The 24,631-nt window shown below is 48.7% G+C and overlaps 1 long non-coding RNA gene across 1 annotated transcript; it reads right to left on the bottom strand.

The window, feature by feature from the left end:
- Window positions 1-18,469: 18,469 nt before the first annotated feature.
- Window positions 18,470-23,986, bottom strand: LOC140594547 (uncharacterized). The gene is made up of 3 exons (XR_011995410.1): window positions 23,876-23,986; window positions 22,120-22,303; window positions 18,470-21,420 (listed from the first exon to the last, which is right to left on the bottom strand). It is a non-coding gene; the product is annotated as an uncharacterized lncRNA (long non-coding RNA).
- Between the last annotated feature and the right edge of the window lie 645 nt (window positions 23,987-24,631).

The raw sequence follows: 24,631 nt of genomic DNA, 5'->3' as shown, positions 1-24,631 counted from the left end.
TGAGTAAGTAAATAAAATCTTTAAAAAAAAAATCAATAAGGTACCATTTCATACCTGCCAGGTAGACAAAAATCAAAATATCTGACATTACCAAGTATTGATGGGACCGTGCTATAAGAGGAACCCACTTGCAGGGCTAGTGGGGTGTAAAGGGGCATGATCGCCATGGAAAATACCTGGAAGTATCTAGCACGCTTGAGGAGGTGGCAAACTGAGCAGCTCTGTAGCTTGGTATATTCCCTGGAGGAATTCTCACACATTTGTACCCAAAGTGCGCCAGTTAGTTTCTGCTTTGTAACAAGTCATCCCCCAAAACACAGCACCTTGACCAACAATCTCTTATTTAGCCTACACTTCTACGGGTCAGCTGGGAGTCTTTCTGGTCTGGCCCAGCTTGCTTGGCTCATCTCTGCTGGGCTCTTTCCTGTAGGAGAGGTCAATGGGCAGGCGGCCGGCAGGTGCATGAACTCGCATGGCCTCATCTCGTGTCTGCTGGTCAGCTGGCTGTTGGCCGCAGTGACCGAGCTACATGTCTTGTGTCCTCTAGCCCCAGGCCGTGGTTAGCACCCTTGCAGGGTATAGGGCATGTCGCTAATATATGGTGGTTAATGACACACTTGCCTGCAGGATTATCTGATGATGTGGATTAGGAAAAGACAACCTTAGAAGTTTTATCCTCTTTTCTTTTAAATCATGGCTTCATTGAAGTATTATTCATATACCATTCAACTCTCCCACTTAGGGTGAACAATTTTGTAGTTGTAAATACATTCGCAGTATTGTGAATCCTCTCTGCAGTCAATTTTGGAACATACTCGATCACCCCAAAAAGAACTCCATATCCGTTAGCCATCAACCCCCCCAATCTATTGTCCCCTGTATCCTAGACAACAACCAAACTACCTTCTGTCTCTAGAGATGACTTGCTTATCCTGGACATTTCATGGAAATGGAATTATGTAATTATTTGGCCTTTTATGCCTGGTTTCTTTCGCTTAGTGTAAAGTTTTCGAGTTTCCTCCAGGTTATAGCATATATTCGTTCTCCGTTCCTCTTCGTGGCTGAATGCTATCCCACCGTACGGCTATACTACTCTTTGTTGATCCTCGCATCAGTTGAGGCACATTCGAGTCGTTTCCACTCTTGGCTATCGGGAACAACGCTGCTTTGAGCGTTCACGTACAGGCTTCTGTGTGGACATATGTTTCCATTTCTTTCAGGAGTAGAATTTCTTGGTCCTATGGTAGCTCTGTGCTTTCCAAGCTGCTAGATTGTTTGCAAAGTGGCTGCACTGAGCCTTGGAACTCTACAGCCCTCAAGAGTCAGCCTTTGGGGCCTTCTAAGCCAACATTTATACTGGTAACTTTTGGTTCTTTCTTTGCTGTTGTTGTTTGCTTTGTTTCTTTGTGGGCTTTTTTATAAACCAGGAATCAGATGCGATGTGGCTTCAGGCCCAGTGAGGCCAACCGGGTTTGGGCAAGCTCTGTAAGTGCTTCCTGCCCACCTCTGATGCTCTGGCAGGGTTTGCGGCCCCCTCACCTTCCTTCTTGCATCCAGCTCGTTCAGAAGCTTTCTGTTCTTGGTTCTAGTTCATTCTCATTTCCTCCTTGGTAGAGCCTTCCATGCCTCCTCTCCTCCACCAGGCCACTGAGGAAGGTTCTGGGGGTCATCTCACCAACCCCTCCCTTCTGGGGACTGAGGCACGAAGGCAGTGTTGGAGTTGTGGGGTCCCAGATCTGAAAATAAGTTGAGGGCAGAACTGAAACAGAAAACTAAGATTTGTTTTTTTTCCCCCTCTTCTTATTAAAATTATAATGCCTGCTTATTGTATAAAAATGAGAAAGGTAATTATAATTCAAAAAGAATAAAAACATCTTTTAAAAAAAGATCACCCATAATTTCACCACCAACAGAAAGTTAATGTTATCTTTTTTGGTTTATAACTTTTATTAATTTAATTATTCATTAATTTTAGTATATGTGCTGCCAAAGCGAGCACCAATTATTCATTAATTTATTCAATAAATGTTTATATGGTGTCTACCAATTGCCAAGTATTTACTAAACCCGGGAGACATTTCTCTTTGCATATGTACATATGTATAAATATATACATCATTTCCGACGAAAATCAGGATCATCTTACATATGTGCTTTATCATTTAAATTTCTTTTTTTTTTAAGATTTTATTTATTCATAGACACACAGAGAGAAAGAGAGAGAGGCAGAGACACAGGCAGAGGGAGAAGCAGGCTCCACGCAGGGAGCACGACATGGGACTCGATCCCGGGACCCCGGGATCACACCCTGAGCTGAAGGCAGACACCCAATCATTTAAATTTCTCTATCATTCCAATGATAGGTTATACATCCCCTTTTTATGAAAATACATTTAAAGCTACATTCTCATTCCTTTTTTTTTTTAAGGTTTTATTTATTTATTTGAGAGAGTGAGCATGAGCGGTGGGGAAGGGGCAGAGGGAGAGGGAGAAGCAGACTCCCCACTGAGCAGGGAGCCCGATGTCAGGACTGGATCCCAGGACCCTGGGATCATGACCTGAGCTGAAGGCAGCTGCTTACCCGACTGAGCCCCCCAGGCGCCCCTACATTCTCATTCTTAATGACTGCAGAGAATATGCAATGAGTTATTTAAGCAATCCCCCCTTGTTGAACACATTGGTTATGTTTAACTCCCTATGATCAACTTGGCTGTAATCACCTTTTTGTCTTCTTGGTTTTCCAGATAAATTTGTAGAAATATAACTGCCAGGTCAAAAGATATATAAACATTTTTAAGGCTCATGTTGATACATTTTGCCAATTGACCTGTCAAAAATAACTGTTCAAGTCTGGTCTCCCAACAGCCACGCATAAAAATGCCTGTGCTTCACTCCTCGTGAACATTCTGCGAAGCCCTCGGTAATTTATTCGTTTCCAAGACGAAAAATAAAAAATGGTTTTATGGGTTTCCTAGGGCTGTTCTCACAAAGTACCTCAAACTGTGTGGCTGAAAATAACAGAAATTTATTGTGTCACAGTTTTGAAGGCTAATGTCCCAAATCAAGGTGTTGGCAGGACCGTCCTCCCTCTGAAAACTGCAGAGGGATATTTCCTCCTCTTTCTGGCTTCTGGCAGTTGGCCAGCGGCCTTCTGGCTCCTCGGCTTGCATCGCGTCACTCCAGTCACCACCCTCCTGGCCACACAGCTTTCTCCCCGGGTCTGTTTTCACACGGCCGGCTTATTGTATGGACGTGAGGCAGAGCGGATCAGGGACCTGTCCTACTCCAGTAACTCACTACGTCTGCAAAGACACTATTTGCAAATAAGATCAGATTCTGAAGTACCCGAGGGTTAGGGTTTCAATATATTCTCTTTTGCAGGGTTGCGAGGGGGACACCATTCAACTTAAGGCAATGGTATCACATACTTGCATTTTTTACTGATTTGCGTTTTTGGTTACATACTTGAAATTTTTTTTGGTTTTTGTTTTTGTTTTTTACATACTTGAAATTTTGATCGATGACTGGTAAAATTGAGCATTTCCCCATGAGTACCTTGGGTCATTTTTCCATGGGGGTATTTGTCTCCTCCCTATTTATTCATAAAAAAATTTTATGCAGTAAAAATAGTCATGCTTAAACTCTAGGTTTTTCTCTTTTACTGAGACTCTTTTTTTAAAGGTTTTATTTATTGATTCATGAGAGACCCAGAGAGAGGCAGAGACACAGGCAGAGGGAGACACAGGCTCCCTGCGGGGAGCCCAATGCAGGACTCGATCCCAGGACTCCGGGGTCACGCTCTGGGCTGAAGGCAGATGCTCAACCGCTGAGCCCCCCAGGCTTCCTTTTTACTGAGTTTCACATGCACCAACAGTTGCTCAGACTTTGGGGTATTTGAAAAATTGCCAAACTGCAGCTTGCTCCGGGTGTGGTTCTCCGGCCACCAGCGCTATGAGAGAGTCCTCCCCAAAGAGGCCAGCAGGAGGACCACGTGACTTCGAGGCTCCTGTATGCGTCGGGATAGTCTGACCCCAGAAATCTGGACGGGCTGCAGCGCGAGGGTCTATTTCCTGCTCAGACCATATGTCTGCTGCAGGTTGGCCGAGCCCCTGCCACGTCGTCACTGCAGGATCCAGGCCACCCGAGCAGCTCCCCTGCAGCCCATCGGGGAAACAGAAACAACTGTGTTTTCTAACAGAGAGAACTGAATACAGGGAATTATCCTCATGAGTGCGGGAGGAGCGACAAAGGGAACGAGGAGGAGGAGGAGGTGGTGCAGAGAGCCCTGGAGGCGGCGGAGGCAGCCCAGGTCCGGGCACCAGCGGGGAGGCTTGGGATTGTCAGGGGCTGGCTGCTTGGAGGCAGACCCCCGGGAGCACGGAGGCAGACTGCGGGCAGGACCCGGAGAGCAGGTGCAGCTGCGGGCTGCTGGCATCCCACGGGGGCGCCACCAGCCCGGAGCCCCAACCAGTGGGGCGTGCAGGACTGGGCCGCTTTGGGGCAGCAGACAGACCAGCAGGCAAACGGGGACAAGGGAAGCTGGTCCCCCTCCTCTGGCCTGGGAGCCCGGCCTGGTGCCCCTACTGCCGGCCTGCCCCCGGCTGCTGTCCCAGGATGCCATGCACCAGGTGGCTCCGGGCCCCAGAACTGAGGTGTGTGTGGGGAGAGGTGGGAGGCAGGATGCTGAGTACCAGGTGGCTCTGGGCCCAGGACTGTGCTGCTGCGCTTCTGGAGGCGGGCAGCCTGAGGTCGGGGGCAGTGCGGTGGTTCCCGGGAGCGCCACCTACCCGCTGGCTTCTCGAGAGCTGCACAGAGCTGGACCTCGTGTCTCCTCCTCCCTTTACAAGGAGGCCCCACTCCATAACCTAATCCACCCCTAGGTACGTCCCAAAGATGCCACCGCCAGGCCTCATCACGCTGTGGAGTCAGGTGGTGGAGGCAGGAACATTCAGTCCATCCCAGGTGGCAAGGCCGAAGGGGACCACTGGCCAAGGAGGCTGCACTGCAGAGACGTGTGGGTCTGGGCCTAGGAACTGGCCCCGCCGGCCCGGCCGGGGGTGGGGGGCGGGCGGAGGTGGAGGGGAGAGCGAGTGAGCGCTGCCCTGGAGCCTTGACCAGCAGCACCGCCAGCCCAGTGCCTGGCAGGTCTGAGGTCGTGGGGCGGGACGGCGACATCCTCCTGCACCACCCCCCCACCCCCCGCCATCCATCACGGATGGTCTGCAAGAAGTCACGGCTTGGTTCAGCTGCCTCCCTGGGGAGCTGCCCTTGAGGCCGACTGCATCCCCTCCCAGGCCCGGCACCCCGTTCCCAGGCCACCAGGAGCCCCGTTATCCCAGGCTGCACCTGCCGGCCCCGAAGGTGCTGGGAAACACGGAGCCTCGGCCTCCTCCCACACCTGCTGCACCAGACCCTGCACAGGGGCCAGGCTCTAGGAGCTCCTCTCTGCGGCCGCCGTCCCTGGCTCGCTCTCTTACCTGGACCAAAAGGAGGGTCCACCGTACCCCCTACCTAAGCCTGGGTGGGTTTTACCCGGGTCCCCTGCAGCAGTAGCCTCGGATTAGTGTCAGTTCCTCGCACACTCTGGCTGTAATCCGAAGCTCCATCGAAGTTCCCCAGGTTGGCGGGAACTTTGTTCTTGTTCTTGTTTTTTGTCTAGACATAAAGATTTAGCGAGAGGCTGGCAGGGGCCTCATCAGGGTCGCCAGCCAGTTGCCACTCTGTGCAATTTCTTGATTCCCAGTCCGTGGCTCTGACTTGCTGCTCAGGGTCCGGGTGGACATGAATTTGGGGGGACACAGTTCCACCCACTACAAGGTGAATTTTGCAGGGGGGGGAGTCCCTGGGGGTCACTCCAAGATTGAAATCCCTTTGTTGACTCCATGGTTCCTCTGCCTGGAAGCTTCAGAATGCCTTGACCTCACGCCCTATCTCCACACTAAGGCACTTTGGTGACAAGAGGCAAGTGTCCCCCCGCAGCCGGGATTGCACTAAACCTCACATCCAAGTACTGCAAGATGAGTTAATTAAGAACAAATCTCTTTGCCTTTAAAGCATGCAAATCGAGGACGTGTGCAGCAATTGACTGTACAAAACCAATTATTTTAAAAAGTGTTTTAATCTTCCCTATACTGTGATCCTCCTCAAAGCAGCAGCCTGGGGCAGCTCTAAGTAACCAGGCAGCTGAAGCCGGTACACGGCGCGCCCGGGCGGGCTTCTCCCTTCCTCAGGACTGCACCCAGAGGTAGCAGGGTTATTTGTGGAGAGGAGGCCTTACCCCACGTGGTCCCCCCGGAAATGCAAGCTCTGGGAAGGCAGAGACCATGTTCTGTGCCTTTCTCTGCAGACAGGACAGTTTCCAGCACACGGCGCTTAGTGGACTTTGGCCAGGCTTCCGTGAACAGAGCCCGAGCGCAGGTGTGTGGACACCAGGTATCATGAAGCGCTCCCAGGGGGGCTCCGTAGGGGAGTCGGGGATGCGACAGAGAAGGGGAGGAGGGCGAGAGCCTGGGGAGCTGCGTGAGGCACCCAGGATGCAAAACTGGACGTTGGTGCACGAATCTCAGAGTGAGTGTCCCCTTAAATTTGGTGCCTCATTATGTCACTTGCTTCACCCTAGCCCCAGCCTTCTGGGCAGGAATGTGACTTCAGACAAAATCCCTCCCAGGCAGCTTCGGCCCAATCCTATGGGCCGCTGGAATATAAGTTGCAGTCACTGGTTCAAGGCACCCTGGGAATGGGGAGGACGTACATCCCCAAGGGCAGGGTTGGTAAGAGTCACAGATGTGGGCTGCTGGAAGGGAAGGCCCACCTAAGAAGCTGGTGTAGGGCACAGAAACAATAAGAAGGAATCTGGGTGCAGCGTTAATAATACACCTCACCGATGATTGCCGGGTGAATGAATGAAGGCAGAAAGAAATTTATGAGTGAATTAACGATCCAACAAAAAGTGAATTCACTGAAAATTGAGAATGCTCATAAAAATCCTATTCTACAACCAACTCTGAGCTTCGACCCCACTCAACCCGTGGGGCTAATGTTTATTTAATGCTGGGTGGCAAGCTTAGAGGGGGACTTTGTTGCAGCAAAGTCTATGTCTCCGTCACCAGGACACTTCCCATCACTGGTGGAGAGACCGAGTGCCCACTGATATGATCCAAATGCTGGTGGACACAGAGGCAAAATGACAGCAGGGCAGAGTGTCCTTCCCTTCCTTGGGAGCATCCCCTGAGAGAGGAGAAGGGAATGAGGACCCGAGTTACTGGTATGCTAGTGCCCTGGCTGGGGGACTCTTGCCTGCCCAATCCCAGCTCTGCCCGCTGACTAAGGGCTCCTGAAAGCAGCCTGGCATATTGTATCAGCATTTAAATCCCATCACATCTCCCTGCTGACTCTCATTCCAAAATATTTATTCATTTGATGACTCAGAATAATTGCCTCCATCCCCAGTCTCTAAGACTGACAGTGTAGAACAGCAGAGAATTCCCATCCTTGCCTGGCGCTCCTGCAATCAGGGGAGAGGAAGTGAACCATCAATCGTGACGTTCAATCGAGCACTCTGCCTGGCATAGCTCCATTCACCCCAGAGCCACTTTTCAGGCCCATATTCTCATTTTGCAACAGGGGCATTATCATCCTAGGGACCCAGACTTAAGATTCAGGTCATCTATTGATCCATTCAAACACTTACTCAAACACTACTTTGGGCTAAGCTTTGTGCTAGCTAAGTCCTCATCCTGCCCAGTAGCTGTGTGGTAGATGACCTGACATGAGTGCCTGTACGGTGCCAAGCATAGAAAAGGCTCTAAAAATGCTTGTAAGATGGACAAATGGATGGATAGAAGATGGAAGGGTGGGTGGTGGATAGATGGTCGGATGGGTGGTTGGATGGGAGGATAGGTGGTGGATGGATGACTGGATGAGTGGATGGATGGAAGGATGGATGGTGGATAGATGGATTGTTGGATGGATGGGATTGTGGAATTTGTGGTTATGTCTCTTCAGTATCCTGTACACATTCCCTGTGATAGGTGGGGTTGGACTTGACCCTTCACATTCTCTACCCTGGGCATGTATCCCAGCCCAAGCTAATCAGACTATTCCAAACTTTTGGCCACAGAAATCAGTTTCAGGTAGAGACATATAACACAAGCCAGATTAGAGTTCACCTTGGGAATTTTTTGGTTGGTTCTAGCAGTGGATAACGTTTGTGCTAACCTGTCGGGATGTTTATTTGAAGTTGCTGGAGGCTCCTTTACTTGCCACAAGGAAAGAGCCTGACCAAACGATGGGAAGAGGAGAGGCAGCAGAAAGGAAGAAGGAAAATGAGGAGAGAGGAAGAAGGAACAGAAGAGGAGGACACATTTGGGGACATAATTTAAGCCCCCAGTGTGGGAAGCCAGTTGAATTCTTGCACTGTCCACGTACAGGAGCCAGTGAATTTCCTTTGTCTGACTTAACACAGCTTGAGTTCTGTTTCTTTTATTTGTAACCAAGAGAATCTTGTCAGTGCAGAGAGAGTGAATAAATGAGTGAATGCATATTGAATGAATGAATGCACTCTATAAATATCAAGCCAGTCACATGTTTTTTTCCTCCCTCGAGAACCAGACCTGCAAATATAAGGATTTAATTAGATGTTCCTGGTTTCCACTGGAGCCTATCTGATTGCTTCTATTATGCTTGGTGTTGACTCTAACTCTCAAAATGTAAATGAAAAGTGAAAAGGAGAGAACAGCCCACTAAAATTAATAATTTTCTGAGGCACGCGTTCACTCTGGCTGCAGATCCCAGTCTCTAGGAGTTATTATAAATGAAGGGTTGAAACAAAAACCGATACGACTTACAGTCTCCGCCCTCCTACCTCCATTCAAGCCAAAGCAGTGGGAGCAGATGGGCATGTAAATCTGACCACACAAACACATCCTTCCATTCCTCCCTTCCACCTTCTGGAACATTCTCTCCATCCGGAACTTTTCAAGGGCTCCTCAGTGGTCAACAAAAAGCACAATCTGAGTGTTCCTGGAGGACTCCCTGGGTGAGGTGATACCTAAGCTACATCTTGTGGTCTGGGAAAGGCCCAGGGCCAGAAAGGCGGGAGGAGCTTCATAGACATGGAAATGGCACAAGTCAAGTCACCAAATGGAAGGTTCTGGGCAAGTACAGCAGTGGGAATGGCCAGAGATGAGACCAGAGAAGTTATAGAGGCCAGTTCTTAAAATCCCTCATAAACACAGCATTTGTATGTTTCCTTCCTTAACCATCTAAGTGTAAGTTCCAGGATTTGGTGCTTTTCTCATTGGCCTCCATGACACATCAGTAAATACCGGTTGCAGAACCCCCTGCAGATCTGCGTAGACTAGAATCTGTTGGGGTGAGGTTCCCACCCTGAATTTGTATCAGGTGCCCCCTCAATTTGGATGCTCACTAAAGTTAGCAAACTGCAGCTCTAGATGATGGGAGAGGGTACATCAGTTAAGGCCGAGTCGGACTTTAGTGACAGGAACCAAAATGCGGTTACTCAACCGAACAGAGATTTCTCCTTCTTGCGTCACAAGAAATCGGGAGCTGGGCGGTCCCGGGTGACTGTGGCTGGTCCAGGAACTCATTGGGCAAACAGGCTTCCTCTAGCTTCCTGCTCCCCCAACCTTAGGGGATGACTTTCATCTTCTTGGGATCAATCAGGATGACTCCTCCCACAAGCATCTGCCCAGGTACCAGACAGGAACAGGGAAGAGAAAAAGGTGCATTGTACCAATTGAATTCCTTCCTTTTAATCAGGAAAATACGGCTTCCCTAGAAGCCCAGCCCATAGATTTTTGTTTACATCTCCTTGACCAGAACCTGGTCACAAGCTTCCAGGAAAACTAGAAAGTAGGATTTCTAACTAAGCATATGGCGGCCCCAAACAAACTTGAGATCGTTGTATGGAGGTTATATGGAGAGTCATGGAAGACTTACAGCAGGATAGACCCGCAGGTGGATTTCATTCAGCCTCACCAGAGAGGAGAATGGGTGGACAACAGGCAAGGCCACAGCCGAGACACCAGGGTTGGGGGGAGGCTGCTGCAGCCCATCAGGAGAAGGGGGTGACGACCTGGAGAGGGCAATGGCTGTGTGCATGGAGTCAGGAAATACTTAACCCGTCAAATGGACAAGCCTTGATTGTATGGGATCAGAACAGGGCAATGGGCAGGATGGTGAACAACACAGGGTGCCGGAAAGGAGAAAAATGAGCTTCTGAGGGTGTCAGTAATTTTTCCATCTTCAATCCCTGGAAAGATGATGCTATTCATAAGTGAGTTTGCAGCCACAGAGAGGGGAACATTCTGTTTGGGACAAGCTGCATCACCCAGAGATAGGACATCTTAGCATATCGGGTGGGAGTTCAAGCTCTGAGCTTAAGGAGCATGAGGCAAGAAAATCAGCGGACACAGAACTTATGTAGCCCACACCGAGGCTGCTCTGGCCTTCAGATGGAAGTAGAACCAATCTGAATTTATCTTGAAACCTGTGGTCTGCGAGACGCCTTGGGGGGCTCAGTGCATTGAGCATCTGCCTTTGGCTCCGGTTGTGACCCCTGGGTCCTGGGATCGAGTCCCACATCGGGTTCCCCACCGGGAGCCTGCTCCTCCCTCTGCCTGTGTCGCTGCCTCTCTCTCTGTGTCTCTCACGAATTAAAATGAATAAATAAATAAATCTAAAAAAAAAAATCTGTAGTCTGCACGGAGTAGGAGCACAATGTTCCAGTTTCCCAAACCCCACCCTCTCTCCCAGGCCAGGGAGCCACCAAAGTGACTGCCACCCTCTGTGGGAAACTGTTTAGGATCTACTCCTCCTTTGGCCTGGAAAAGCAATTAATAATATGAGGTAACTGACCCCGAGCAATGATCTAACTACCTTACATACCTCACCTTGTTTGATTCACGCAACCGCTCTCCTATCTCCAATTTACCAAAGAGGAGACCAGTGGGAAATACAGTGGCTCAGGAAATAAAACACCTTGCCCAAGGACATGCAGCTCGTCCAAGACACAACCAGTAGGTTCGACCCAGGAGGTCTGACTCCAAAGTTCTAAATCGTAACTGCTAGGCGATGAACTTCCAAGCCCTAAGCATTTCCTACCCTGAGTTCCGATCATTTATGTCTTTGTCTTATGACCCCTATTGAACCGCAGCCCCCTGAGAATAGATGATCTCAGATCTTTTCTTAATAACTGTTGAATAAAAGAATCGATGCAAGCCCTAAACCATGGCCCTCGGTTTGAGGGCAGACATGATCCCCGAATATCATGGATTCTTTCATAACCCATGAACCCTAATCCACCCTTTGGGACCCGATTTCATCCTTTTTAGTGCATAGATATTTGTGAAAAATCTGTTCGTGATTATCTTGCTTTTAGAGATGGAAAAAAGGGCAACTGCCAGTTTGTTAATGAACTGCATGTACCATTATGAGAAACCAGCGTAGCCGTCGTCACCGCTGATTCGGGCATATGGGTTTTAGTTCCTATGACATAAAGTTGCTTTTCTTACACAAGATAAAGCAGTACCGGGGGGCTCCTGGCTCGTAGGAGAGTGTCTGGGGGATTAGTAAGCCACAGAGCCGGAAGTCTCCGCACCACCTGGGCAGATGGAAAAGCACCAGCAGACTCTATTTCTGGTCTGGGAAGCAGGTGGTGGGAGAGGTCTCAGGGGAAGAATGAGATAGAGACTGTCGGACGCTGCCCTGGAGCACATCCTTCTTGCTCAGGTGACACATTGTGACCTGCCTCCTGTGCTGGCTTTCCCCAGGCTTCCAGGATGACCCAGTCGGATGTCTGGCCCATGACGAGTCACGAGCATCGCATCTGACACCAACCACATGGCACCGAAGGAGGCCGTCTGAGAGCCAGGAGTGGGAGATGAGGGGCACTGCGGGGCTGGGCTCACTATATCTTTTGATTCAATTGCATATCCCAAATAGCTCATTTCCCTTTTTTTGAGAACCGAGTTCTCTGTCCCATTTGCCCAGATGGGCACTATATCTTTTTGATTCAACTGCGTATCCCAAATAGCCTGTTTCCTTTTTTTGAGAACCGAGTTTTCTGTCCCATTTGCCCAGATGGGCAAGAGAAAGCGGCTTTCTCTTTCCTGCCTTGAATTCCTCCAGTTAACTCAGACACTGACCTCCAGACTCCTATGAATTAAACTCTGGTTTGCTCTTCAGAATATCCTTGTTACATTAATTTAGGGAGCATAATAAATCTGGAGTGAAGTATGTTTGCTGCAAATGCTAATTTGCTCGATGAGAATATCAATTAGATCTCTGAGGCATAGAAATTATGGCTGTTAAAGATCTCAAAGGTCATTCTTAGCTGGCTCCAAAGTAAGAGGATGAGTAGTTATCTGCTGGAGAGGTCTGGGTTAGAATTGTAAAGGCACAAATATTTAATAGCAATGAAGTGTTAAGCACTGAGCTTGGGAGCGAAAATTCAGGAGTTTCACAGATAGATCCCAGATCCTATGATAATAACAATAAACAACAACAACAGGAATCGTAGCAGCAATAAGGGGCAGCTTCTACCTACTGAGCAATTATTATGCATTAGATTCCAGTATTCTTGCCTTTAATCCTGACGACAGCTCTGTGACATAGGCACTATTCTTATTCTCATTTTATAGGTGAGGAAATGGAGTCACAGGGAATTTAAATACGTAACTCTCCTGGCGTCTATTTCTGGCCAAACTGGAATAGCAGGCAGGCATCGGATTTGCTCTCCTTGAAATAACTGGAAAAGCAAACGACAGCTCTCAGGACGGCGGCTATCGGTGAGCGAAGGACAGTGAGCCCTGAGAGATGGGAAGCAAATGAGGCGAACCTTAGGCAGGCTCCAGCTTGGTGCCTGGGGAGTTTCCACTCTGAGGTGCAGATCCAGGGAATCTAGCAGAGCCCAGCACATTCTTGAGTTGAGGACTCCAGCAGCCCTGGGAGTCCAAGGAAGTCAGGGTGCCTTGGGTTTGCAGGGCAGAGCACCAGAGGGAGGGGAGCTTCGGGGACAGAGGCCTTGAGCTCTCTGCAAAGGGTCATTCATGAGTATCCAGTTCACCGATCACTGCTTGAATGTGAAGAAACTGAGTCCAAGGAACGATCTGCCCAAGAGAGAAAGAGGAAATATTGCTTGCTGAGAGCTCCCCCGGGATGGGACTAGTGCCTGTTCCCCACGGCCAGCGTGGGAAACTCTCATGATGTGGGGTCGGTTAGAGGCCTGGGAAGGGCATTGCCTCGGTAGTGCGGAGAATTAGCCCCTGATACTGCTCTGGCCCTGCCAGGGAAGCCCAAAAGGAAGCCCTCAAAGGATCAAACTGCTTCCAAGGTGGGGGGGGGGGGGACAAAAACAAAAACAAAAACAAACCTGCTTCCAAGGAACAGAACCACATTCCAGAAAAACAGCTACATTTTAGAAATAGGTAACTGTGGCCTGGCCAGAGAAAATGTATAAGTGGACGGACTAAATGTGTAAAAAGTAGAATATAAAAACAAAACCAAAAAAAGGCTGCACATTGTATCGTTGCTGGTAAGAAGTGTACTAAATGAAAATGGGATCTGTTCACATCTGTTTTTGTTTGTTTCCGACAATGATGTCCAGCACGCAACCAGGTAAAATGTACAGTGTCTGGCATCCAGGAAAGAAATGACCAGCCAGCAAGAGCAGCAAAATAAGCAGAAAAATCAATCACACCTGACCCAGAAATGACATCGATGATAGAATTAGCAGATAAGAACAGGAAAACAGGCATTACAACGTTATTTCATATGTTCTGGAAGCCAGAGGAAGATCAGACATGGTAAATAGATGCAAGGAAGAGGGGCGCCTGGATGGCTCAGTTGGTTTCAAGCATCGGGCTCTTGATTTTGGCCCAGACCGTGGTCTCAGGGTGGTGATCTCAGGGTTGTGAGATGGAGCTCTGGGGCCGGGCTCCTGGGTTCTGAGCCTGTTTAAGGTTCTCTCTCTCCCTCCCCACCACCCTGCTCGCTCTCTCTCTCTCTACAAAAAAAAAAAAAAAAAAAAAAAAGTACAAGAAAGATACTTTTAAAAACCAAAATACCCAAACTGAGGTTCTAGAGATGAAAACTGCCCTGTCAGAGGTAAACACGTATCAGGGGAGATTCCTGGGACATTAGATGTCTGAGATCAGTGGACTTGGTGACACTGCAATAGGAACTATTTGAAACTAAACAAAGAAAATGCAGCCTGGTCTGGGGGACAGAAAGCTGGGCCGTGGTTTCCTGGAGGTGAGAGCCCGGGAGTGGGGGCAGCACCACGAAGCTTGGCTGGCGGGGGACGCACGTGTTCATCGCCTCGGCTGTGGGGACAGTTTCCCGTGTTTGTGCGGGTCCAACCTCATAAAGCTGTACGCTGCCAGCATGTGAAGCTTCTTAGATGTCAATCGTGCCTCCACAAATCTGCCCCAAGACGAGTTTCCAAAGGTCAGACAGCTAATGAATTGCAGCCTGGCGCCGGATGCTGAGCCCTTACCTACCGCTCTACGTGGCAAGGGAGAGATTGTTGGTCCCATTTTATAGATGCAGGAGAAGCAAAGCAACGACGGGCCTCCTCCGGGCCACACGGCGGGCAAGGGACAGAGCTAGGATTTATACTCACGTCTGGCTGACTCCAAATCAAGTGCTCTTTCTGTCTCATTCTCTCTGTTTTTGCAGAGCCTCTGCTCCCTCACTGGACTCTGGGTCACCTCCTCTCATGCTGCACCTGTGTGGTCTGTAAAAAAAAAAAGCTAAAACAAGTAAGCCCCTCCCCCTCCTCCCCTCCAAAATCAGGGGAAAGTTTACTTGAATATTATGCTGATACACTGCAAGGTCTCACACACTCACTAGAACAGAAGGCAGAGCCAAGCGCTTATATGCAAGTCAAAATCCTGAACAGCTTCATGAAGGATGAAATGAAGCCTCTGCAAAGAAAATTCTTTAAAAACCCACATGCCCCCCCCCCAAGTACCTATATGAAAAGGCCAGTTGTGTCAACACTGGCTAACATCAGATGAGATGATTAGAAGCATTTAAAGTTCACATGCAACTCTGGAAAAGTTGACAGTATATTATTACTCTACCACTGTCAAATTTAGAGACCCCTGACTTTCTGGAAATAGTGTAGGTGTAGTTACCTGTTATTCTCATCATAATAAAAGAAAAAAAAAATGCCCGAAAATGCCCTTCGGATGCCCGAAGGCCACCCTGGATCGGTCCTCAACCACGGATCGTTACTCAGCTGCCCGCCACTGTCTGCACCTGGAAACACGGGAACAAATCAGTGTGTAAACGCCTGGGCGGGAGCGGGGCTGAGTGATAGCCCACGCATCTTCATCTCCGAGAGCAGGAGCTTGCTGGGCACTGGGAAGGAGGCCCCTTGCCTGTTTTAAGGACGTAGGGACTCTGGACCAGCACGTGCAGCACTTAGCATCCCGAGAGCCCTCCCCCGCCCCTCTCCCATCTCTTTACAGCAGCACAGGTACCTCAGCCTTCTCTCTGCCTCTTTCTTTCTCTTTCTTTCTTTCTTTCTTTCTTTCTTTCTTTCTTTCTTTCTTTCTTTCTTTCTTCTTTCCTTTCTTTCTTTTTTTTTTTTAGATGAAGCAACTGGTGCTGAAATTGGTTCCGAGGAGTGCAAAAATGTAAATAGCTAAGGCTGCATTCAAACTCATCCTTGTTGGGGGAAGGGGGTTGCTTTGAAGTCTAGATCTCATTTAGTTCACCACAGAGTGAACACCTGACCATATTTTTCATCACAAGCATGAACTTTATACAGCCAGAGCTGTTAAAAACAAACCCCCAAACCTAACCACCTGGGTCTTTGGAGTGAGAGAGGGCTTTCCATTACGAGAGAGAGAGGTTCCAGCGGAAGCCAGATGGCTGCAACCATCAAGCCTTGTGCAAATGAGCCTCCTGCATGGGGTGGAGGGCCACCCTGAGACTTCTGAGGTCCCTTCCCCATCGGGGGTGCTAAGCTCACACTCAGAAGGCTGCTGCTATCATACACGAGGTGGAGGGTGAGAAGTCATCCCTGCCCTGTGGCCTGCCCTGCCCCTGTCCTGACTAATTCAGCATTTCTCAGCCACTGGATTGTCTCTACCTGCCTGGGGCGAAGCTTTAATCACTATGTAGAAACGTTTTACCTAGCATCCTGAGAAAGGATGCTACTCTGTATCCTCCGTCCACCGAACCCTGAGTGGTTATAAGATGCAGGGCAGAGCAGGACATGCTCTGTACTCCAAGCGAATCTGGATTTTGTGAACTCTAAACGTTGTGATATAAAACATATCCATTAAGCTCTCATACTGCATGCAAAATTTGAAATGATGCAAATTCCCCTAAATTGAAATAAAAAAAAAAAAAACGCACTATGGAAAGAATGATTTCCAAGCTGGAAAGGGTCCGGGATGAGTTGTATTCTGGGTTTATGCTCCTGATTCATGGCTTAAGCACGTAAGCGGCAGTACCCATTTTCCTTGCTCAGGATTTGTCTTAAATCACGTGAGATCTTTCAGGAACCATGTCCCTTGCACTGCCCTGTTACAGGTAAAAAGCAAAGGGCAACATCAAGCCAGCTCTAATGAGGTGTTTTTCTGTATTTTCCGGAACATGGGAGAACTTGAACTCTACAGCAGCACGATCCGATAGAAATATAACGTGAACAATATACGTAATTTTAACTTTTCTGGTAGCTAACTTTTCTGGTAGCGTAATTTTAACTTTTCTGGTTAAAAGAAGTTAAAAGAAACAGGTGAAATGAATTTTTGTAAGACATTTTATTTAACCGAATATATTCAGAATGTTCTTTCAACATGCAAACAAAAGAAAAAAAAAATGTTTGAGATATGTTACCTTCCTTCCTTGTTTTTTTTTTTTTTAGAAATTTGAAATATTTATTTTTTAAAAATTTTTATTTATTTATGATAGTCATCAGAGAGAGAGAGAGAGGGAGAGGCAGAGACATAGGCAAAGGGAGAAGCAGGCTCCATGCACCGGGAGCCCGATGTGGGATTCGATCCCGGGTCTCCAGGATCGCGCCCTGGGCCAAAGGCAGGCGCCAAACCGCTACGCCTCCCAGGGATCCCAACCTTCCTTCCTTGTACTACATTTTCAAAACCCTGTGTGTACGTTACACTTACAGCACATCTCAGTTCAGAACGGCTGCATCTCAAGTGCTCATTGGTGGCATGTGGCTAGTGGCTGCCATATGGGACAATGCAGGGCTAGATATGGGGCCTGGTCAGGGCACTATAGGAGTGTAGGTGGTGAAGGGCATAGTTGAGGGGTGGGGGTCCCTTCCAGGAAGCAGTCATTAAAGCATCCTTTAATGGCTCTCCCACTCTGGCAGCCATTATACCATAATTACTGCATTTTAAGTCTTTTCCCTCCAAGTGACCTGCCCCAAACTCCAGTTTTCAAAGGCATCTTCTCCCACAAGGAGACTGAGAACCACTGGATATGTCAGACAAGCCACAAGTCAGTTAACCACTTTTTACAATAAACTCCCCATCTCTAGAGTGGGGATTGGCAGGGATACCAAGAAGATAAAAGAAGACAGCTGATGTGAGTGGTACCATTACATTTTATCAAGAATAGCTACAACGATATTGCTTGGCTTTATTGCTGGGTGTCTGTCTGTGTATGATTTTATAATTCATTTCATCAGACCTTTGAAGCAGGTATTTTTTTTAAGATTTTATTTATTTATTCATGAGAGACACACAGAGAGAGGCAGAGACACAGGCAGAGAGAGAAGCAGGCTCCGTGCAAGGAGTCCGATGAGGGACTCGATCCTAGGACCCTGGGATCACACCCCGAGCCGAAGGCAGATGCCCAACCGCTGAGCCCCCCAGGCGTCCCTGAAGCAGGTGTTTGAACTCAAAGCAAGCAAAAACAAACCTAAACAAATTTTAAAAACCTCCAAATTGAATACATGTACTTGTTGAACCTCCAACAAACCAAATCCAAGTATTTTTGGAAAGTTTAACAGAGAATTGAACTAATCCCCCAAAACAATACTAACAATAAAACAAAAGACCCCCTAAGTCATTTCTAACTAGTCTAATGGTTCCTTGCCCTCCTCTTTGCTGCAGACCCCAGTCCTAGACCTCAATGCAGTCCTAGTACATCCACCATAGATCCCCTCAGAGGCCAGAAAAACCAATACATGTGGCTCGGGTGGAGGTGTGAGGCATCAGCCAAATAATCATTGTTTGCTTATGGTGTGGATGCAAATGCACATTGGGGCTTGCATGTTTATTTTACAGAATGTGCAAAAAAGGGATCCCTGGGTGGCTCAGCGGCTGAGCGTCTGCCTTCGGTCCAGGGCATGACCCTGGAGTCCTGGGATCGAGTCCCACATTGGGTTCCCTGCATGAAGCCTGGTTCTCCCTCTGCCTGTGTCTCTGCCTCTCTCTGTGTGTCTCATGAATAAATAAATACAATCTTTTAAAAAAATAAAATAAATTTTATTATTTCCTTAAAAAAAAAAAAAAAAAGAATGTGCAAAAAGGGATAATTTCAGAGGACCTTCCAAGTTGCCAGGGCAGGGCGGTCTGTCCCCAGTCAATTACCACAATATGTTCAGGTACCTTGATTTAGAACTTGTTTTAAAGAAAATGCCCCAAGCAAGAATCCATTCAGTAGCCTGTTCCACCCTTCCTGCTCAGAATTGGATTATTCCCTCCCCGTTTGAATGATAGGCTATTATTATGTACCTGGGAGATGATTTGAGGCTACGGAACGTGGGTGTCTGGGTGTTGTACAATATTTCACTCAACGCAATTTTATGGAGAACGACCAGAATAGCTATGCTCAACCTCCTTTGCATAAACAATGAACGGCATGTCCAAGCGCTGAATTCTTAAGGACATAGCAATTTAGGGGCAATTCTTGTGGAGTGGGGCATGCCTGGTTCATATATTAGTTTTCCTCCTTAACACTGTATCTTAGTCTTTCTATCGGTAAAATAGGACAATCATGGCTGCCCAAGAAGAGCTACAATGAAGTCATGGGAGTAACTTCTTGGCACATAGAAGGTGCTCAATAAATACTTTTCTTTTCTAGTTGCCAAGCCAGGATTGCCCTCCCAAAGTGATCTTTCAAGTAATTGCTGGGTGTTTTCCAACTGGCACAGCAGATGATGGAACTTGTTGACCCCCATAAATCATGACCAACTTCATTATAGCAACCCTAGAAATGCTTCCCCCAGGCTGCTGTCCAATAACTGGACCACCACCAAACTAGGGGAGTTTCTGCTCTTGGCCCTAAATTGGTACGATTCCACGAGCGGTAAATACTGTCAGCCCCTGCGACTGTAGTGTCAGTCTGTTCTCAGAGGCAGAGCGATCAATCCGAAAATACTGAGGAATTAATGGGACCTGGATGTGAAGATGCACATGTATTACCAATTAACTCCCTGGAATTAAAATTCTCGGAGCAGAATGGTGGCTTAGGAGGGGCTGCGCATGTGAAAGATGTTTAGAGCATGTGAAAATGAGCCTGAGGTGTTCTACTAGCAGTGGATCAAAGTGCTCCCTTCCGCACAACCTCATTCCAACCACGTATTGCCACTTTTCATGTTTACTAATATGAAACATAAAATGGGATAATGTTTAATTTGTAAGGCTTTGTTGGACATTTTTTTTCCATGTGCCTATTGGCCATTTGTGCTTATTTTTTCCTACTTTGTGTTGTTAGCATAGTGTTCACCAGAGGTTAAGTTTTTCCTCATTGGCTTATAAAGGATCTTTGTAATATAGATATATGAGCTCTTTATCATGTCTTTAACAACTGTTTGGGTTTTTTTTTCCCCCAGTGTGTTATTGGACCTTAAATGTTTATTATTCTGTTTTTCAAAATTGCCTAAAAAGTAATGAGCAAACATTTATCCATCCAATAAACACTTGCTGAATGCCAACTATATGCCAGGCTCTGTGCCAGGCATTGGCATTGCTAGAGAAAAAAAAAGCCTAAATTTCTGCCCTCTAAGACAGCAGAGTCTAGTAGGAAACAGACATTTTTGTGAAGGTGTCATGAGCACAGGGTGATAGCTGCTATGGTCAAGGGAAACACTGGGGTCCCTGGGTGCAGAGTAAGGGCATCCTAACCAGTTGTGGGGGAGGAAGGGATTGAGGGAAGGCTTCATGGAGGTGGTGGCATTAGAGCTGAGTTTCAACTAGACAGAGCAAGGAGGGCATTGTAGGGAGAGGAAAGAACACAGGCCAAGGTCCCAGGACTACAAAAGGCTCGATCTTTTCAGGGATCCTAAATAATTCAAAGTGATTGAAGTATATGTGATATAATGGGATGAGGGAAGCTCATCCAATGACATAGATTTGACAGCAACAAAGAGACCAGTAGGCGAGGACTGGTGAAGGCCCCGTGCTCTATGAGAACCATACAATTAGAGTCCAAGAATTAGGAAAGGCATCAAGGGGTTTTTGGAAGTTGGCTCTAAAAGGCTGGGCTACATTTCAGGAGCAAGAAGGGTGGAAGAAGGAATTAGAAATTTCAGGTGAAGGATGTGACCTTTCAGCCTAAAGAAGGATTCAGAAGTAAGGCTGGAAAAGGAAGTGGAACCCAAGGTAGTAGGTAGGAGGGAGTCACTGACGACTTTGACTAGGGAGCACCAAGGAAGTGCTTTAGGAGGATAATTCTGGAAGCGGATGTGGATAGACCGGGAACCAAGAGACTCATTAAGAGGCCACTGCAACATCCAGGCTGCTCTGAGTGGTGGTGGCCGGGATGGAGAAGAGGGACAGCTTGCAGGGACCTTATGAAGGTGGAAGGACCTGAGGGATTCAGGTATGGGGGACGGTGATGCTCTTACAGAGTCAGTGTAGGGAATGGGACAGTTGTTCCTGGACTCCAAGCCTTCAAGCCACGGGACACCTGAGCTAGCAGGGCCCTTAGAGTTCACTATGGTAGGTTGTAAATGGTGGCAAATTCTTTCCCTGCAATTCATTCCTCCTAGCGAGAGGTGGCAACTGTGGGTCCTCCCCCTGAATCCAGGTGGGCTCTGTGACTACTTGGCCAATAGTCCACCACTGCGCCAGCTTCTGAACTCAGGTCTTGAGACTCTGACAGCTTCTACTTCCCAACTGTTGGATGAGAACAACTTTTGGGGCCCAGGCAACCCCATGAAGAAGCCCGCATGAAGCAGTATCAAGCCCCCGGCCGCCTGCCCCACGTGAGTTCCCAGCGGACAGACAGCACCGACCTGCCAACCATGTGAGCGAACTGTCTTGGAAGTGGCTCCTCCAGCTTCCCTGGAGCTTCCTCAGCTGCAACTGCCTGGAGCAGAGAGGAGGTATATCTGACAAGTCTCCCAGATTGCAGATTCATGGGCAAAATAAATGATTGCTGTTATTGTAAGCTGCTGAATTTTTGAGTGGACTGCCACACAGAGATAGGGAAAGGAAAGGGAAAAAAAAATCACATATTAGAGAGATGCCAAATGTGGGCCACCGCCTGTTTTTGTAAATAAAATGCTATTGGAACACAGCAATGCCTGTTCATTCACATATGGCCTTTTTCTGCTCTTGTGTTTTAATGGCAGAGCTGAGTAGTTGGGAACCCTGTGGCCCACATAGCCTAACATATTTACTCTCTGGCCCTCTACAAAGAAAGTTTGCTGACCCCTCACCTAGTATAGAAGAAAGAGGCCCAAGGAGAAGAAGGCTTGCCTCCAAATTTACATACAAGTTGGGGACAGAATCAAGATAAAATTCCAGAATTTTAAAATCCCAGTTCTGTGTTATTTACACCATTCTACTAGGGTTTATTAAGCACCTGCTGTACAGTAGATGTTGAGCGACTAGTGTCAGGATAATAGGAGTCATGGCTGCTCCCCCAAAGCACAAAACCAGTGGGGGAGAGTAAAAAAATAACGATCTAGAAAAATCTGTAGTAGAAAATGAGCATAGAACGTGGGAGAAGGCAGGGCCAGCGCTTTTCATTGCTGCTGTGGCTGGGAAGGACACCGAGTGCCTCCCTAGCATCCGCCCTCGCCCTTTTAATAACAGCACCCGACTTTCTCTTGAGAAGCCTTTGCCATCCTGCCCGTTCACATGGGTTGAGTGGAGCTCACCTCACCTCTCAGCACCAGGCCTGGCCGCTGGGCTTTGTTCCGAGATGTCACACCTGCCAGTGAGATGGCCCTTCCAGTCTTTTGCTGGATCTTCTAGGACAGAGAGGACCACTCTCCCTGGAGAGGCTAAGCCGGTAGCTCATCCACCCGGAGCCACAGTGACCATCTCTGCCGTCACGCTGGGTGGGCCTGGCCAAGACCGAAGCCCCCACAGAGGAAAGCGGAATCAGGAGCCGGAGAAAGATTCCTTGCGACACCGAATCAGATATAACTCTGGGCCACTCCACGAATGCTAATAGATACCTTCTTTTTTTTTTTTCCCTGAGACCACATAGACTCTGCCATTATAACTAAACAATTCCAGCTGATAGAGGTTTTCTCCTAGGCAACCAGCCCCCCACCCCCCGGGCCGCTTCTGAAGCCTTCCCTTGCCCACACCGTCTCAGCTGCCTGCTGTCTGCGGCCCTCTCCTCCATCTAGGAATGCAAATCTCAGAGCAGAGAGTGCCAAAGGCACGTCTGCGAGGAGCGGAGCCAACTTTGATAATGAATTCCTGCACACTGTGCGAGCCATTCCGTGGTTATTCAAAAACCCATTCAATTTTTTTTTCTCCAGTGATAATAAGTACACCGCTCTTGGTCTCGTGTCTATCGCCAGCTAAATGGCAGATGGATTTCCACGCAGGATCTTGATAGGCCTGTGCCCCTGGGGTTGGTGCCTCTCAGAGGGGACTGGCGGTGCGGGGCAACGCATGTGTGCAGGCTGAGTGGCCTTGGGGTAGCCGGCAGCTGGAGATCCGCTGCCCTCAGAGGACCTGGCTGAGCTCTGGACCCCATTGCATTGAGAGATTCCTGGCTTCAGGAGGCCTATCCTTTCCTTTCCAAGTGGGGCCCGTGCTGGCCTGGTGCAGGCCATGGAGCAGCTAGAAAGGGACGGTCAGCAAGCGGCATGCTGGGTGGGCTCAGATCTTGGGTCCCAACACCAGCTGCTCCAGAATTTCATGGAGAGCTTTCTAAAGGTGGAGCTGCTGGTCCCATCCTCTGCAAGGTTCGGAGTCAGGAGGTAAGGGGGTAAATCCCGATACTGGCGAAGCTCTCTGGTTGGAGAGAGCAGCCTGGTTGGAAAGCCATAGGTAGGAGCTGCCCAGAGGCCCGGGCGGGCCCCCTTCCTCCGCCCTGCCCCCCCGTTAGTGCTCCAGGCACCTCTCCCCCTGGCCTCCCGGGATCCTCACTGGAACCCTCCCCGAGTTAGCTCATGCCATCAGAGCCAACTGGAAACAATAGTAAAAACCAGCCCCGTAACTTTCTCCTTAAGGAAACCAACTGAGAACCAGACACGTTTTCCGAGATCACGTAAGACGTCCAGGGCTTAACCAAGGTGCAGATGGGAGAGGCTGAAGGGAGGCACCTCTCCCGGGCCTGGTCTCAGCCTGAACGACGGGGAGAGGGTGCCACCCTCCCGTTAGCTCAGCCAGCCTCCCGAAGCCGACTTAGCAGCAGCCTGTTCTCCATCCCGATGGGTGGGGAGGAGCTGCCCGCCGAGGGAGGGAAGCAAGGGGCTCCTTTCAGTCCCCCACTTCCACGTACAAGCTTTGGGCCATGCACAGGCTGCTTGGAACTTGCCAGGTAGCTCGCCAGCCTCCAGCATCTGTAAGCAAATTCCTGTCCCCTCCGCATGGGTAGAGTACATGTGCTTGGTGGATACTGGCTCTACCTCCCCCCCCGCCCCTGCCCCCAGGATTCCGCCCACATGACCACTCACCTAGAACCAGCTCTTCCCAGTCCCGTGGGTCAGCAAGCGTGAGTGATGGAGCCCACAGACCATTGTTCAGGAGCCGGTAGTGGTGAGTCACGGTGAGAGATTCTTTCCAGGCTGTGCTGGGACACAGAATAATAGCACCATTTGGACTGGCCTCTTAAAAATGGAACAGATGGAGTATGTGACCCTGGGAGGAAAGTCGTAGGACTCCAGTGGCGTCCTGGGAGCTCTGGGTGCTCTGCCCAGGCAGGTTACAGGTCACTCTAGGACGCTGGCAGCTGGTGTGCACATGGGTGCTTGGGAGGTGGTGTTGTAGGCCATTTGCGGTGGGGCTTCTGAGTCCTCTGGTGGCTACAGAACCCTTCAGGATTCCATAGAAACCAAGGACACACGCCATCTGAAATTCATACACGCGTTGATGCAAAATGCTTTGTACAGTTTCAAGGGGTCATGACACTCTGTCATGGTCTCCTGGCAAAGAACTCCTGCTCTTGCGTTCTATTTGCTCACTAAGCCAATGGAACACATTTCTCCCAAATTCTTCTCCCCATACCCTCCATTAAACTAACCCCCCCCCTTTTTTTTTTCCCATTTTGGTTGTCATTTCCTTAGAAACATTTATCAAGTGCTATCCAGCTCCTTATGGGAAGTGCAGTATTCCTGGGAGAGAGAAAAGAGGAGGAGCCACCACTTTGGGTGTCTGCAAGAGGGGTGCAGGCATTGCAGATGCAGAGGCTCTGAGGGACTGACCAGCAAAGG

This window comes from Vulpes vulpes, chromosome 12 (genome assembly GCF_048418805.1).
Source record: "Vulpes vulpes isolate BD-2025 chromosome 12, VulVul3, whole genome shotgun sequence".
Lineage (NCBI taxonomy): Eukaryota > Metazoa > Chordata > Mammalia > Carnivora > Canidae > Vulpes > Vulpes vulpes.
This window is presented reverse-complemented; position numbering and strand designations above follow the sequence as displayed.